We start from the raw sequence: 15,485 nt of genomic DNA, 5'->3' as shown, positions 1-15,485 counted from the left end.
TACACATGAAATAAAAACAATAAATCTCTTTAAAGGAAAAAAATGAAGATCACTGTGTATTTTGTTCACTGCCTTTGCCTAATTTTGAATTTCACATTTTAAAAAAAAATCTATTTGCAAGCCAGTAGAAGGCATTTTGTTTAGTTTCTTGTGACTAATGATGTCCGTGAGTCTTTTCTCCCTTTGTCCCTTTAGGCTGTTAAGTCCCTTTGCTTCTAGCTCCATATCTCTCTGCCCAATTCATCATCCTACCTACTACCATTATCTTTTTTTTTCAGGCCACCATCATTGCAGTTCTTACATAATCATAACTACTATTGCAGCTTAAAAATCCAACAGTGAATAGTTCTCCACTACCCTTAGAATAAAGTCTATACCCCTTACCATGTCATTTCCTGGACCCTTACGTGCTTGGAGAGTGAGTCTGTGGGCTGAAGCATCCTCGGCCAGCCCACCATAGCTGAGCTACATCAGTCCTAAAACACCTTGTAAGATCCTGGAGTTAACCACCTTTCACAAAATGGGTTGTTCTTGTGTGATTAGTGTAGTGTATTATTTCTCTTGTCTTCTTATCAATTATTTTTAAAGCCTTTTTACTGGTCATGTGATCCCCAGTTCACCACTGTGCTCAAGTCCACAAGCTGAGCCACACCAGCTATCTGTCCTGGGAATCACTGTCCTCTCCATGCTCAGCTGCCCAATTTCATTTCTACCAACAGCCTCCATGTTTCATACTTTACATTCAAGTCATTCTGAAGGGCTTTTGTGTCCCCAAACACACACTGTATGCTATTTACTACACTGGAGCACAGCCAGGCTAAACCTAATTATTCCTTCGGAACAAAGCCTGCTTGTCCTCCCCAAGAATTTTCCCTAAACCCCCTGGTGGTAAATCCTAGGCATAATTCAGGTCTTTCCCCATCTTTCACTTGACATCTGCTGTACAAATATCTCTTACAATACATACTACACGATAACCACCTATATCTACTTACATATATTCTCTAGTTTGCCTGTACACTCTTTGAGAGTACAGTAGATTTTTCTCTGGCTTCCTAGTGTCAAGCACAGTAGCTTTCTCATTAAGTAGTGCCTACAGGGCCCGGGATATAGGTCATTGGTCAAATTCTTAATGTTAAGTAAGTAAATAGTACCTTCCATAATAATAAGTAGTAGTATTGAATAAAATGGAATGGAAGGATGAACAGATGATAATTCTGGAAACTGCATATGCTATCATCAGCATTTACATGTCTTAAATTCTATAGCTTGCTTTGACACTCCCCAGCTCCCTGTTTTAGTTAGGTTTTAGTCCCTGTTTTAGTCCAGGCAGACCTGGAGCTTGCTTGTAGATGAGGATGAGCTTCAATTTTTTTTTCTTAATTTAGTTAGTCCTTCAGCAACATGTATATAATCATTCTAGAGACATTGAATTTCTCCCTCTGTCTCCTAGAGTGCTGAGATCATGAACACTGGTGTGCAGTGCCAGGATCAAACCCAGGGCCTGGTGCCTGTTAGGCAAGTACTCTACCATCCATGCTACATAGAGCTCCAGCCTGGGTATTTTGACACTATCCCAGGAATTATTTTGTTTTTTATTTTGACACTTATTTACTTATTTTGTGTGTTTGTGAGCATGTGGGGAAGTTGGTTCTCTCTCAGACTCAGGTCCCTAGGCTTGATGACAAGTACCTTTATCACTAAACACACTTGGCTCATACCCCCAAGAATTCTTAACCGGAGATCTCTAGATATCTTATCATAGATGGATATTCCACAAACTGCCCCCTCCCAACCATATGCAAAAGGTTTTGAGTTTTGATTTTTTTGTGTGTGTTCACAGAAATCCATAGTATAGGTGTGTGAAGGGCCTGCCTCTGTGTTGCCAACTCTAGATAGCGCGGGCAGACTATCTGCAGGTGTGTTGCAGAAACTCATTATCTTTCCTCAACAAATGCTGACAGACTGTGCTGTGGCTGGCATTACCAGCTCCTGGGCCCAAAAGCTGTAGGATTACATCATCCAGGGCTCTTCTCTTCCTCTGCTTTCAAAGTCACCAAATCCAGTTCATTCCATATCATAAATTATCCCCACATTGATATTTCATTCCATCTTGAGATGGCTCATCATCATCATCATCATCATCATCATCATCACTCTCTCTCTCTCTCTCTCTCTCTCTCTCTCTCTCTCTCTCTCTCTCTCTCTCTCTCTCTCTTTGAGACAGGGTTTCTCTGTGTAGTTTTGGTGCCTGTCCGGGATATCTCACTCTGTAGAGCAGGCTGGCCTCGAACTCACAGAGATCCTCTTGACTCTGCCTCCCGAGTGCTGGGATTAATGGTGGGCGCCACCACCGCCTGGCTCATCATCTTCTCTTATGTGAACTCCTGACGTTGTTTCTGCTCATCCCAGTCCGTTTTCTCCTCCACTCCTAGAGCTACCTCCTCTCCAATCTGATTATATCACCCCATTTACCATGTCCTTGTACCTTCGGCAATTATTTTTTCTTTTGCTTAACCAACCTTGTCTTCTAAAATGTGTACCCAAATGTGTACTTTCTTGTAAAATAAAGTTTTGGCAAGAACCCTGCTGAATCCTTCAGCAAGAAGTTCTGCCCTCAGTGTCTCAGCCTCCACCATCCCTCAGCCAATGTCTGATCACCTGGCTTGCCCTCCACTGACATCTTCTTTCCCCTGACATTGTCTTTTAGTCATCCTTTGTCCATAGACTTCACCTTGATCTTGGCTCTAAGTGCTCACTTGCGGTGAGTTCAGGGCAGAGCCAAATCTCTCATTTCCTCGACAAAACTCCATGCCAGTGCCCCTGGTCCAGCCATCACTGGCAGGAATAAAGTCATAGTTATGCTACAGCAAATACCATTGAATACGTTTGTTTTTTTTGTTTTGTTTTTTGATACCAAGTAACTTAACTCACTGCTGACAGGCATATAGAATCCTTCACCATCCTGGATCAACCCCAGGAAGAGGTGCTGTTACTCTGAGGAATCCACAGATACCCACTAGATGCTGTGACATTTAGTGGAGTTCTTCAGTCTTCCAAAACTCAAAAGCCAGCCATATTGGAGAGTCATGCAGGAAGACTGAAACAATTTCAAAGTTAGTCTAGAGCAATATTGTGAGTTCAGACCAGCCTGGGTCACATTGTGAGACTGTCCATCTGTCTGACAAAAAGCTTCTCTTGTCTCTGTCCTGATTTCTGGCACAGGAGTTTTTCTTTTCTCCATTTCTCAGAGCACCCATTTCACAGCCTTGCTAAAAAAAAAAAAAGAAAAAAGAAAAAAAGGCAGGGGGGGCTTTAAACTTTTTAATTTAATGATGGTTCAAAATACTGTATTTGTTTTGTAGCTTCTGAAGGGCTGGGACTCAAACCGAAGGCCTCATGCATATAAAGCATACATTCTACTTCTGAGATGCTCCAGCCAACCCACAACACTACGATGTCTGGTTGCATCAGCGTTCACCTGCAATTCCATCTGCTTGAGGGCAAGAGGAATTCCAGGCTAGCCTCGGCAACATAATGAGACCACCTCAAAGCAAAGACAGAGCAAGGGCCAGAGAGATGGCTCAGTGGGGAAACGTGCCCGTTCCAAACCTAATGACCTGAGTTCAGACTCCAAAACCTGTATGGCAGAAGGAGGAAACATTCCCACACATTGTCCTCTGACTAGCACCATGACCCTTAGCACACTCTATGTCCGAAATAAATTTAAAAATATAATTTTAAGAAAACAGAGCTAGCAGGCATGGTGGCTCATACCTTTAATCCCAGCACTCCGAGACAAGCAGAGCTCTGTGAGTTCAAGGCCAGCCTGGTCTCCATACTGAATTTCAGGACAGCCAACAGCCAGGTCTATGTAGAAAGACCCTTTCTGGGAAAAAAAAAAAGACGGAAAAAAGAAAACAGAGTATATCATTTTGTTTTCTTGTCCCTGAAGGTTGACACACTGCATATTCACTACATGGCATCACTGTGCTAAGCACTTTAGAGAGATGACTATAGTCAGCATGTGCCCACCAGCTCTCTGAATTCCCATCCCATTTGTGGAGAATCCTTCATGTTTATGTCTTGGCAAAGCAGAGACCACCTCGCTTGGGAAAATGATTTGGGCTAGAGTCCTTCTCACTACCTGCAGCTGGAGCAGAGGCCTGGCACTGGGCGCGACCTAAGCCATCAGGAAACCTGGGCAAAGCAATACAAAGATTCCGAGGTGGGGACAGATGAGTCAGGGGAGTGTGGGCTGCTGTGCCAGACAGGGTTGCTAATGACTGCAACAGTGACATCCTCAGGCGGGCCCTCACGTCCCGCCCACCCGGTCCTCCACTCGCCCTGCGGTGCTGAGAGTTCGTGGGCGTCACAGCAAAGCTGACAAATACGACGCTGGGCTCAGTCTCAGTGACGTCTATGAATGAATTCAGGTTGTTACTCTGTGAAATCAAATGCTTTGTTCGCTTCAAACTTCACATTATTATCAACTAGAGGATAATATTTAACTCCAACATATTCAATTAGGAACTTCCGGGACAGTGACTCCTTGATACTTCCTTGATCTATTTCAAGATACTTCTGCTTTTTATGGCATCCATTCATTGCACATGGTGATGGGTTCCATAAAGAGAAATTCTTTAAATGTGTCATATACTTTTACCATACTCACGCATGCCTCTCTTCTTTCATTATTCCTTTTCCCTGTCTCCCTCTAATCACATATATAATATGTGTACATGTGTTTTTCCTAAGTAACATTGTTTTTCTACCCCGTTAAAATTTCTTTTTACATTTTACATGCACAAATAAAATAAGAATCTCAATGACGTAGACAACAAGCATTCATTATCCTCCTGGACCACTTGGAGAAACTGTAGTTCAAATTACTGGTCAATCCCATCTGTTTTAGGTGTCTCATTCCAGAGTTCAAGGTAATGACACAGTGGCTATATGGGAGGGATCGTGTGGTGCCATTTTGAAGTCAGGGAAAGTCAGATGACCAAGGGCAGGATAAAAATTCATATCAAAGGTATGTGGGGATCAAATATTGTCAAATAATTAGAGCCCAGCAATCATATATGTATGTATATATAAAATTCAAGTTGATTTTTTTTTAAAGGGTTAGAAGTCAAGCTATGGAGACGGCTCAGAAGGTAAGAGCATTTGAGGCAGGCAGAAACATGAGACCTGGGTTCAAATCCCCAGTGCCCAAGTAAAAATGGGCTATAGTTTGTAACCCCAGAGTTGTGGGTGATGATGGCAGAAATGGGCAGACCCCGGGAGGTGGCTGGCCAGCCAGTCTAGTCTCAGTGGTGAGCTTCAGGTTCAGTGAAAGACCTTGTCTCAGGGTTGGGGATTTAGCTCAGTGGTGGAGCGCTTGCCTAGCAAGCGCAAGGGCCTGGGTTCGGTCCTCAGCTCCAGGAAAAAAAAAAAAAAAAAAAAAAAGAAAGAAAGAAAGAAAGACCTTGTCTCAAGGTAATAAGGCTGAGAGCAACACCAAGACACCTGAGGTCCTCCTCTGACCTCCACAGGAACGTGGTTGCACACACATGCACCAACACACATGTGCATACACACACGGAAAATTGAAAATTCAAAATAAAGAGCCAAGGAGCTGCCCCATCAAGAAAAAGCACTCACTGCAAGCCTGGAAACATGAGTCAGAACCCGTCTATAAAGTGGGGCGCAGTGGCTTGCAGCTGTAATCCCAGCACCCCTGTAGCGGGATGGGAGTCAGACACAGGAGACTCATGGGCTAGCTATCCTGGAGTACACTGCATAGTGAAAAAAATAAAAATAAAAACCAGCAAGAGGGACTCTGCTTCACTTAAGGGATAAGGCTAGAATCAATGCCCCAAAATTGTCCTCTGACATCCCCAGGCATGCTATGGCACACACATCCCCGTAATGACACAACATATATCTTCTCCCTCCCCCTCACCAACACACTTACTAATAAAAATAAACTCTAAGCAAATAAATAGAGTATGATACATTTCCAAAAGGCATGTGGAAGGCTTTCTAAATGTTGTTTGAGTGTGAAATGTCCCCCACAGGTTCATGTTTTTGAACCCCGGCCCCCAGCCAATGACAATTTTTGGGAAGATTATGGAAATCTTAAGAGGTGGAGACTCACTGGAGAAGGAGGTTGCTGGGGCAAGGCCTTCCAGTTTTATAGTCCTGACCCATGTTCTGACTACATAGCTCCTGACTGCCGATGTCGTGTGACCAACCACCTCCTACCCTCTGGTCATGACTTCTTCACCATGATGGACTGTATCTCCTGTCTTCCCTAAACTGCTCCTTGTCAGGCATTTTGTCACTGAAGAAAAAAAAAACTAAGACACTGGACACTGATGATGGTCTATTTTTTTTTAAGCTAGCAATATGTTACATGGGTGTGTTCACATTGTGACTTTTCATTGCGCTGTATATTATCTCTCTGTCTCTGTCTCTCTCTCTCCCTCCATCCTCCCATACCTCCTTCCCTGCACCTTCTCCCCCCTTTCTTTTTGTTTGTTTGTTGTTGTTTAGACAGGGTCTTGCTGTGTAGCCCTGCCTGGCCTGGAACTCCTAGTGATCTGCCAGCCTCCATCCTTAGTGTTGACATTAAATGTGCATGCCACCACACAGATGTGGTGATATATTGTGTACCCTAATAAAATTTGCCTGAGGATCAGAGAGACAAAGGAACAAGCCACTGCCATGTCTCACCTCACGAATCCTCTGAATGAATGTCTCTGAGTCCTCAGCCAAAAGCTCTTCAGGCAAAATACCTTTATTCCTGTCTCCTTGTGCCTTATATACCTTTCTCTGCCCAGCCGTATTCCTTCCTAGTGCTGGGATTAAAGGCATATGACTTCCCAAATACTGGTAGCAGAGGCATGAGATCTCAAGTGCTGGGATTAAAGGCATATGTTTCCCAAGTACTGGGATTAAAGGTGTGTGCCACCACTGCCTGACTCTGTTTCTCTCCTACACTGAGTCAATCTCATGTAGTCCGGGGTGGCTTTGAACTCACAGAGATCCAGATGGATCTCTGCCTCCTGAGTGCTAGGATTAAAGGTGTGTGCCACTACTGCCTGGCCTCTATGTTTAATCTAGTGGCTTGTTCTGTTCTCTGATCTTCAGGCAAATTTTATTAGGGTACACAATATATCACCACATTTCCCCTTTTTTGTCTAAAATAATAAAAGGTTATAACTAATATAAGAAAAACTACATAGGATAAGTATATACAATATATACAGTCAAGAATTATATTAACAATGTCCAGTCCATTAAGAATTGACAAATTCAGAGAAAATATTCCATTATTTATCATATTTTGGTGAATCCAAAATTTTGTACCTAATTCACTTTCTATCCTAACTTGTATTACCAACCGAAAACTATCTTTTGATGTCTTTCAAACTTATACACTTTACACCTCTTTAGTGAGTTTCTGTTCTGAATATGTTAACAAGGAAAATTATAACTATAACTATCTAGTCTTTAACTCCCTCAGAGACCTGAGAAGGAAATATTACCTAAGTAAGCAGTAAGTGCAAACAAATGACTTCCAAAAAAATGTGAGAAATGACAGAAACAGCTGGCTGCCTGGACAGCCACCTAAGGTTCCTCTGCAGTGCTGGGACATCCATCTTCAGCCTACAGGCCTAGCGTATCTGACAGACTTTTCTGTGAAGCAGGATTTTCTGAAGGGCCTTCCTAACTTGTCTTGGCAAGGTTTCAGTCCTTTCTTTTGTGTCCTGCTTGTCCATTTTGGACAGTATACTGTCAGCAGTCGAGGCAAGGGCATTTTCTTGCCTAGTGGCTAACTTGCCACAAAGAAAGTAAACTCCATAAGGAGTTTCTTCAATACCCATCATCTCTAAAGTTGATTGGTGCTGCCAGGAGCAGATATGTCTCATAGCCATAAAAAAAAAATCTATGTCATTAAAACATCTTAAATGCCATATTCTGAATATCTCTGAAGTGTTTGAAGATGGCCTGTCTATCTAAAATATAACTGTTTGACCTTGAAAGCATACGTAACCTGACAAGTTCCATTGTAATAGGTGACTAACAACTAACCAGCATTTCTTTATATCCTAATTAGTTGGTAATAATAACTTTCAAGAACTAGAAATTTGCATTACATTGTTAAATGAGCTGTATAGGTACAATACCTTGAACAAGAGTAGAAATATATGTACAGTATGTTCCAACAAAAATAATTTCAAATTTGTATCAATATACAAAATTTGTATACAATATACAAAAATCCAATCTAACATAAAATATTTAAAATTAGTAGTTGCTTTTTCAAAAGTAGATTCAATAATCTACCTTTTTATCTTATCATATCCATATTCTCCCTTTTTTCTTTTCAGAGTAGATTCAATCATCTACCCTTTTATCCTATCATTTCTATATCACATACGCACTTCTTTCAGTTTTAAAGATTTTTCTCTGTTGCTCAGACTAATCCCTACTCCTGGGCTGAAGTGACCCTCCTGTCCTATTGCTCTCTCAGTGTGAATTCCAACACTTGGCCTGTGGGGAGACACATTCAAACTGTGTGGCACATGCCCTCTGTGACTTATAAATTCTTTTACCAATGCAGAAGCTTCTGGGTGCTGAAGTTTGGTTGTTTGTGAAGGTTTCATTTCATAGGCACAATTCAGTCGGTCACTAGGCACTGATGATGGTGTCCAGCCATTTCCTCCTCTCTGGAGGTCTGGGTCTGACATGTAAGAATAAAAGGAAAGTCACAGTGAAAGTGACATCAGGAATACATTTAAAGATAGAGGGGAAGTCAGTGTGAGCTTTGGTCACCTTGACCTTGACTGCAGGCATCTGGAGGTTTTGATCACCACACAGTGTCCAGATGCTCAGGATGCCTACAGGAGGTTATGCTTGCATTGTGAATACTTGCTAGATGTGATAGTTTGAATGTAATTGACTCCCATAAGCTCATAGGGAGTGGGTGGCACTATTGGGAGGTGTGGCCTTGTTGAAGGAAGTATGTCACTGTGGGGGCGGACTTTGAGGTCTCTTTTGCTTAAGCTTTGCTCAGTGTCACAGAACATTTCCTGTTGCCTCTGATCAATATGTAGGCAGTACCATATCTGCCTGCATGCTGCCATGCTCCACGCCATGATGATAATGGACTAAACTGAAAACTGCAAGCCACAACCCTGATTATTATTTTCCTTTATAAGAGTTGCCATGGTCATGGTGTCTCTTCACAGCAATAGAAACCCTAACTAAGACACTAGGTATATAATTCTTCTGTTTCTTCTGCCAGTCACATAGTTCCTAGCACATGGCTATTGATTTTACTCAACATTCAGTAGACATTCCCAGCAAAGGAATGTTCATTGCTTCATAATGAAATCTGTTCTACTTGCCGCCTCCTTAATCTAGAAACATTAATATAGAGCTATCTGTGTTTTTTGTTTGTCTTTTGTTGTTGCTGTTTTCAAGACAGGGTCATACTATGTAGCTCTGGATGTCCTGGAACTCACTATGTTGTTTGAGGCTGGCCTCAAACTCACAGAGTTTGCCTGCCTCTGCCTCTCAAGTGCTGGAATTAAAGGCGTGTGTCACTGCAGACTTTGAGACAAGGCCTCATATAGTTCAGGATGAACTTTACCTCACTAAGTAACCAGAGATGACCTTGAAGTCCTGACCTCCCAAGTGCTGACATCACAGGTATGTGCTGTTCCTGGTTCCAAACAAAGCGATTTTACATAAAGCTTTCCTGTTTGATTTGCTAGACAAGGAATTTGCCTGTTGATATGGCACCCAGCCCTCTCAGGCTACGGCTTGACTAATCACCCCAGCATACAAGCTCCTTTCTGCTTTATTGCTGCTGAGCTGATTAGGAATGGAGGAAGCTGGGCTGGTGACATGGTCCAGCAGGTAAAGGCACTTCTGTGCAAGCCTGATAACCAGAATTCTGTCCAGGGATCCACAGGTCACTCCTGCAAGTTGTCTCTGACCTCTGTACACTCCCTCCACCCAAAAAATAAATAAATGTAGTCATTTTTTAAAATAAAACAGTAGAGGAAACCAAGAAGGCCAATTGTGACAATAAGAGATGTTTGTTTTATCCCTACCATTCAGGAAGTTAGAAATGTTTTAGAACCTCCATGCCAGAAACTAGGGACAGAGATTAATATGTAGGCATGTATGTGTGTATGTACATATAATAATGTTATATACTATATGTTATATAGAATAATAAAATGAAATATTATACTAACATAACTTAATATATTTACATATTATATATTATATATATTTATATATTATTTTATATTTGAGTGTTTTGCCTGCATATATATATATATATATATATATATATATATATATATATACACCATGAGCATATCCAGTGCTTTTGAAAGTCAGAAGAGGGTGTTTGTTGGATCCCCTGGAACTGGAGTTACAGATGGTTCTAAGTCACTATGTGGGAATTGAACCTGGGCCCTCCGCAGAAGCAGCAAGTGCTCTTAACCATCTCTCCATTGGAAAATATATTTCCTTATTGTGTCACAGTGTTACACTTCCATTAAAAGCTCCCCACCCCATGTCAGGGACTGAACCTCTAATGCTTCAGACAATGCTTCTTTTTTTCTAGTTCTTCTGGATTTTTTGTTTTGTTTTCAATTTTAATTACAATTTATTTATTGTGTGAGTGTGGGCACTTGTGGGGACTAGAGGATGACTTGCAGGGGTCAGTTCTCTCTGCCCATCATGTGAGTTTCAGATATTGCAGTCAGGCCTGATGGCAACTTCACCTGCTGTGCCATTCCCCCACCCCAGTCCACCCCCTTTTTGTTGTTCTTTCTCCCTAATGCTAGGGGCAGAGCCAGGTTCATGCAGTCTTGTTTTGTTTTGTTTCTGAATGTTTAATGAATTTCTCTTGGAAGAGTTACATTAAAATAACTGACATGATTGTTGGATTGTTGAGAAAAAGATGTAGAAAAATCTGGCGTGGGGGCCTCTAAGGTGGTTCTGCAGGTAAAGGTACCTGCTGAGCAAATCCACAGGCCCTGAGTTCCATCCTTTGAACCCACATAAAGGTGCAATAAATGACTCCACCAAGTTGTCTTATGACTTCCACATATCTGCTGTGCATGGTACTTGTGCCCATACACACAGAGCACATACACAGTACACTTTTATAAATACTACTTTAAAAGAAACTGTTGTGTAGACAGGTGTGGTAGCACATGCCTATAACCCTAGCACTCAGGAGACAGAGGCAGGTGGATTGCTTTGAGTTTAAGGCCGTCCTGGTCTATGTATCAAGTTTCAGGCCAGCCAGGGCTACATAGTGAGATCCTGTCTTATAAAACTAACAGTAAAAAAATTGTTGTGAGTGGTTGGAGAGCTGGTTCAGTGGTTAAGAGCACTCGCTGCTCTTCCTGAGGACAATGGTTTGATTCCCAGCATCCACAAGGTGACCTACAGCCATCTGTAACTCCAGCTTCAGAGGATCTGATGCCCTCTTCTGGCCTCCTCAGACACCAATCAGTGTGCACGCACACACACACATACACACACACACACACACACACACACACACACACACACACAGGCAAAGTACTCATATGCATAACATAAAAAGAAATAAATCTTAAAAACTGTTGTAGGAAGCCTTGTGCTTTTCCAAATGTACTGTACATGAATTCCTGTCATAAATTAGCAGAATGTTTATTAATAATGTAAAGATAAGCAAACTAAATTAACACAAGTTAATTAATAAAAAACATCTAAGGTTCTTTCTGGGTATAATAAACTTTTAAAAGTTTTCTTTTTGTTTTAAAACAAATGCTCATAGAGAGATGTGTTTAATTGTGCAAAGGTGTGGTGATGCACAGATGCCATCCCAGCTGCTCAGCAGCCTGAGGCAGCAAGATCGCTGAAGCCCTGGAGTAGAAGAGTGGACAACACTGAGATACTCTGATTTTTCTGTCTGATTTTACATGGGACTGGGAGTGTAACTCAGTGATAAAAGCATTTGCCTAACGTAATCAAAGCCCTGGATTCAAATCCCGAAACTCCAATGAAGAATAAAAATTGATCATACCGATAGCAATATTTAAATTAACCAGAGAATTAGGAAGCACCCTACCTCAATATAAACCTTCTGAATGGTTCGGAGCTCAAAAATATCTTCCTAAACTAAGAGTGGTGATTCATGTCTTTAATCCCAGCACTTGGAGGGAGACAGAGGCAGGCAGATCTAAAAGTAGATTCAATAACCCCATGTTGGGCGCCAATTGTAGACGAATTTCTAAACGGTACTATTAAATAAAAAACACGGAGCCAGATTTGGAGTGAAACCTAAGAGAACAGGAAAATAGGGAAAGACACAGCTAACCTCACCTCACCAACTCCACAGCTTCCAAAAGACAAGCTACTTCCTGTCTACCCACACCTATATGCCTGTTCTGCCATTTGATTTGCTTTCTCTGTCCAGCTATATCACTCCTTCTTCCTGCCCAGCTGTCACTTCCTGTCTGTCTGTACAGACCTACAGACCTCCACAGTTAACTAGTGTTGGAATTTAAGGTGTGTGCCACCACGCCTGGCTCTGTTCCCAGTGTGGCCTTGAACTCACAGAGATCCAGACAGATCCCTGCCTGCCAAGTGCTACTATTGTCTGACTCCTCTGTTTACTAGGCTGGCCTTTTCCTCTGATCCTCAGGTAAATGTTATTGGGAGACACAGTATATCAGGGGACACAATGCATCACCACACAGATCTCTGTGAGTTCCAGGCCAGCCTGGTCTATCTAGTGAGTTTCAGGCCAGCCAGGGCTACACAGAGAAGGCCTGTCTCATAAGCAAACAAACAAACGAAACAAAACAAAACTTCTATTGTTTACTGAACACTGAGAATTTTTAAATATTTATTATTGTGGGGTGTGTGTGTGTGTGTGTGTGTGTGTGTGTGTGTGTGTGTGTGTGTGTTTGTGTAGGCGCAACTGTGTACATGTCAAGGTCATGGGACAACTCTATGGAATCAGTTCTCTCTATAGATCTTTATGTGGGTTCCAGGGATCTAAGGCAGGTTACAGGGTTACTTCACAAGTGCCTTTACCCACTGAGCCATCTCATTGGCCCATTGGAAATTTTAAAAATACCTTTTATAGTTTATGCAACAGGGGTATATCATCAATGCATCCAAGTTGTTCCTAGACAGAATATTACTCTTAGTACATTTAAATATTGTAGCATTTAAGGTTAAGCCTTAGTATTGGTATTATTGAAATTGTGAATAGTAGTAATACCATGTAATGGATGTGTTAGTTGGGTGGCTGGTTGGTTTATGACAGGGTCTTACTATGTAACCCTGGCTGGCCTGAAACTCACTATGTAGACCAGGCTGGCCATGGATTTGTAGCAGTCCTCCTGTTTCTGCCTCCTGAGTGCTGGGATTACAGGCATGCACCACCCCAGCCAGCTTTTATGTAATGTATTTTTAAAGGAACATTAAAAAAAATCATATTGCTTCAGAAAGAGAATGAGAATTGTTTCTCAGCTGTGTGCTGAGAAGAGGACAGTGGCTAAGAAAAGCAGCTGCAGGAACAACTGTCTTTTCTAGGAGGGTAAATGTCAGCATTGTCTCTCAAGTCTGAAGCTATTGCTTACACTAAACTCCAGTTAATGAACTTAGTCTTGCCCTGGGCTTTCTTGGTTACCTAGCAACTTGACATTATGACCAGTGGTTGTATCTAGAGGATAATTTCTCCAGGTTATCCTATTTGTAGCCAAATTTCTCAAGATCTAAGGAATAAAAATTGAAAATTTGTTATAATAATCTACCAATTAGCATTTCAATTTCTAACAGTAGTAACACATTTATTCTAAAGCCCCCCACAGGGCTTAGGGTGGAGTTCAGTTGGTAGAGTGCTTTGCCAAGCATGCAGTAAGGCCCAGTAGGTTCCCAGCACCACATAAAGGGCATGGTAGTGCAATTTCAGCACTCTGGGATGGAGGCAGAAGGATCAGAAGGCCATCTTCAACTACCTAGGGAGTTCTTGGCTATATGACCCTCCCCGTATCCCCTACCCACCCCACAACCCACATCCAGGGCTCACTTCTGTGTGTAGTTGATAACTCCTTTAGGTGTGATCTCTTCCGTTTTCCTCTACTCCAGCTCCTTCCTTTTAATGCATGTCATTTTTCATATCATAATCCTCTCTGGATTCCATATATCACTCACAGTGGCTTTGCCATACATGAAGGTCTTTTAATTTAGTTTTGTTTTTTGGTCTAATCTTCTTTATCATTATTATTTTTAACATTTATTTACTGTGTGTATCCCTGTGTGCGTATGTATGGTCAACAGACAATTTATGGGAATCTGTTCTCTTTCCATCACATGGTGTCCAAGGGGTCAAACTCAGCTCAGGCTAGGTGGCACGTGCCCTTACCTACTGAGCCATCCTGCCCACCCAGTTGGTTCATTTTTCAGAGCTCTTGTTGTGTGGTCCAGGCTGGCCTCTAACTTGTTATCCTTCTGCCTCAGTCTCCTTTGCACTGGAATTACACAATTTGGATGAGTGCCAAACTCAGCCTCATCTCTTTTTATGGACGCTCTTTGGTATTTCCCCTCCTGTACAAACTTTTAATTTTTATGAAAATTTTTTAAATTTTTTCCCTTTTAATTAAGAAATTTTCTATTCATTTTACATACCAACCACAGATCCCCCCTCCTCCCTCTCCACTCCCACCTTTCCCCCTACTCCTCCCCCTCATTTCCACCTCCTCCAAGGCAAGGTCTCCCATGGGGAGTCAGCAGAGCCTGGTACATTCAGTTGAGGCAGGTCCAAGCCCCTCCTCCCTGCACCAAGGCTGCACAAGATGTCACACCTTAGGCACTAGGCTCCAAAAAGCCTACTCATATACCAGGGACAGATCCCAATCCCCCTGCCTGGGGGCCCTCCAAACAGTTCAAGCTAAACAACTGTCTCACGTATCCAGAGGGCCTAGTCCAGTCCCTTGGGGACTCCACAGCTATTGGTCCACAGTTCACAGGTCATGGGTTTCCACTAGTTTGGCTGGCCGTCTCTACGTTTTCCCATCGTGATCTGGATGTCCCTTGCTTATAGAATCCCTCCTCTCTCTAATCGATCGGACTCCTGGAGCTCTAATACAAATTACTATTGTTAAATCTAATTGTGTTAGGAAGGTTTACTGCTAGGGAGATGTTAGCATTTCTACAGCGCTGCCTTCCTGTTTAAAAACTGCCCTTCAATTTTTGTAAGGCTATGGTTTATAATTGTCAATAAAATCCTGTATTTTCTCATTTAGGCAACAAACCTTTCTTTAAAAAGAAGTTTTGTGTGGGGGTAGGGGGATGCATGTGGAGATCAGAGTGCTCAGAGGAGTCAGTTCTGGGGACCAAACACAGGTTGTGAAGCTTAGTAGCAGGCGCATTTACCCACTGAGCCATCTTGCCAACCCCAGGCAACA

Source organism: Peromyscus californicus, unplaced genomic scaffold, assembly GCF_007827085.1.
Source record: "Peromyscus californicus insignis strain IS unplaced genomic scaffold, ASM782708v3 Scaffold_11__1_contigs__length_118956290, whole genome shotgun sequence".
Taxonomy (NCBI): domain Eukaryota; kingdom Metazoa; phylum Chordata; class Mammalia; order Rodentia; family Cricetidae; genus Peromyscus; species Peromyscus californicus.
Note: the sequence above shows the minus strand (reverse complement) of the source record.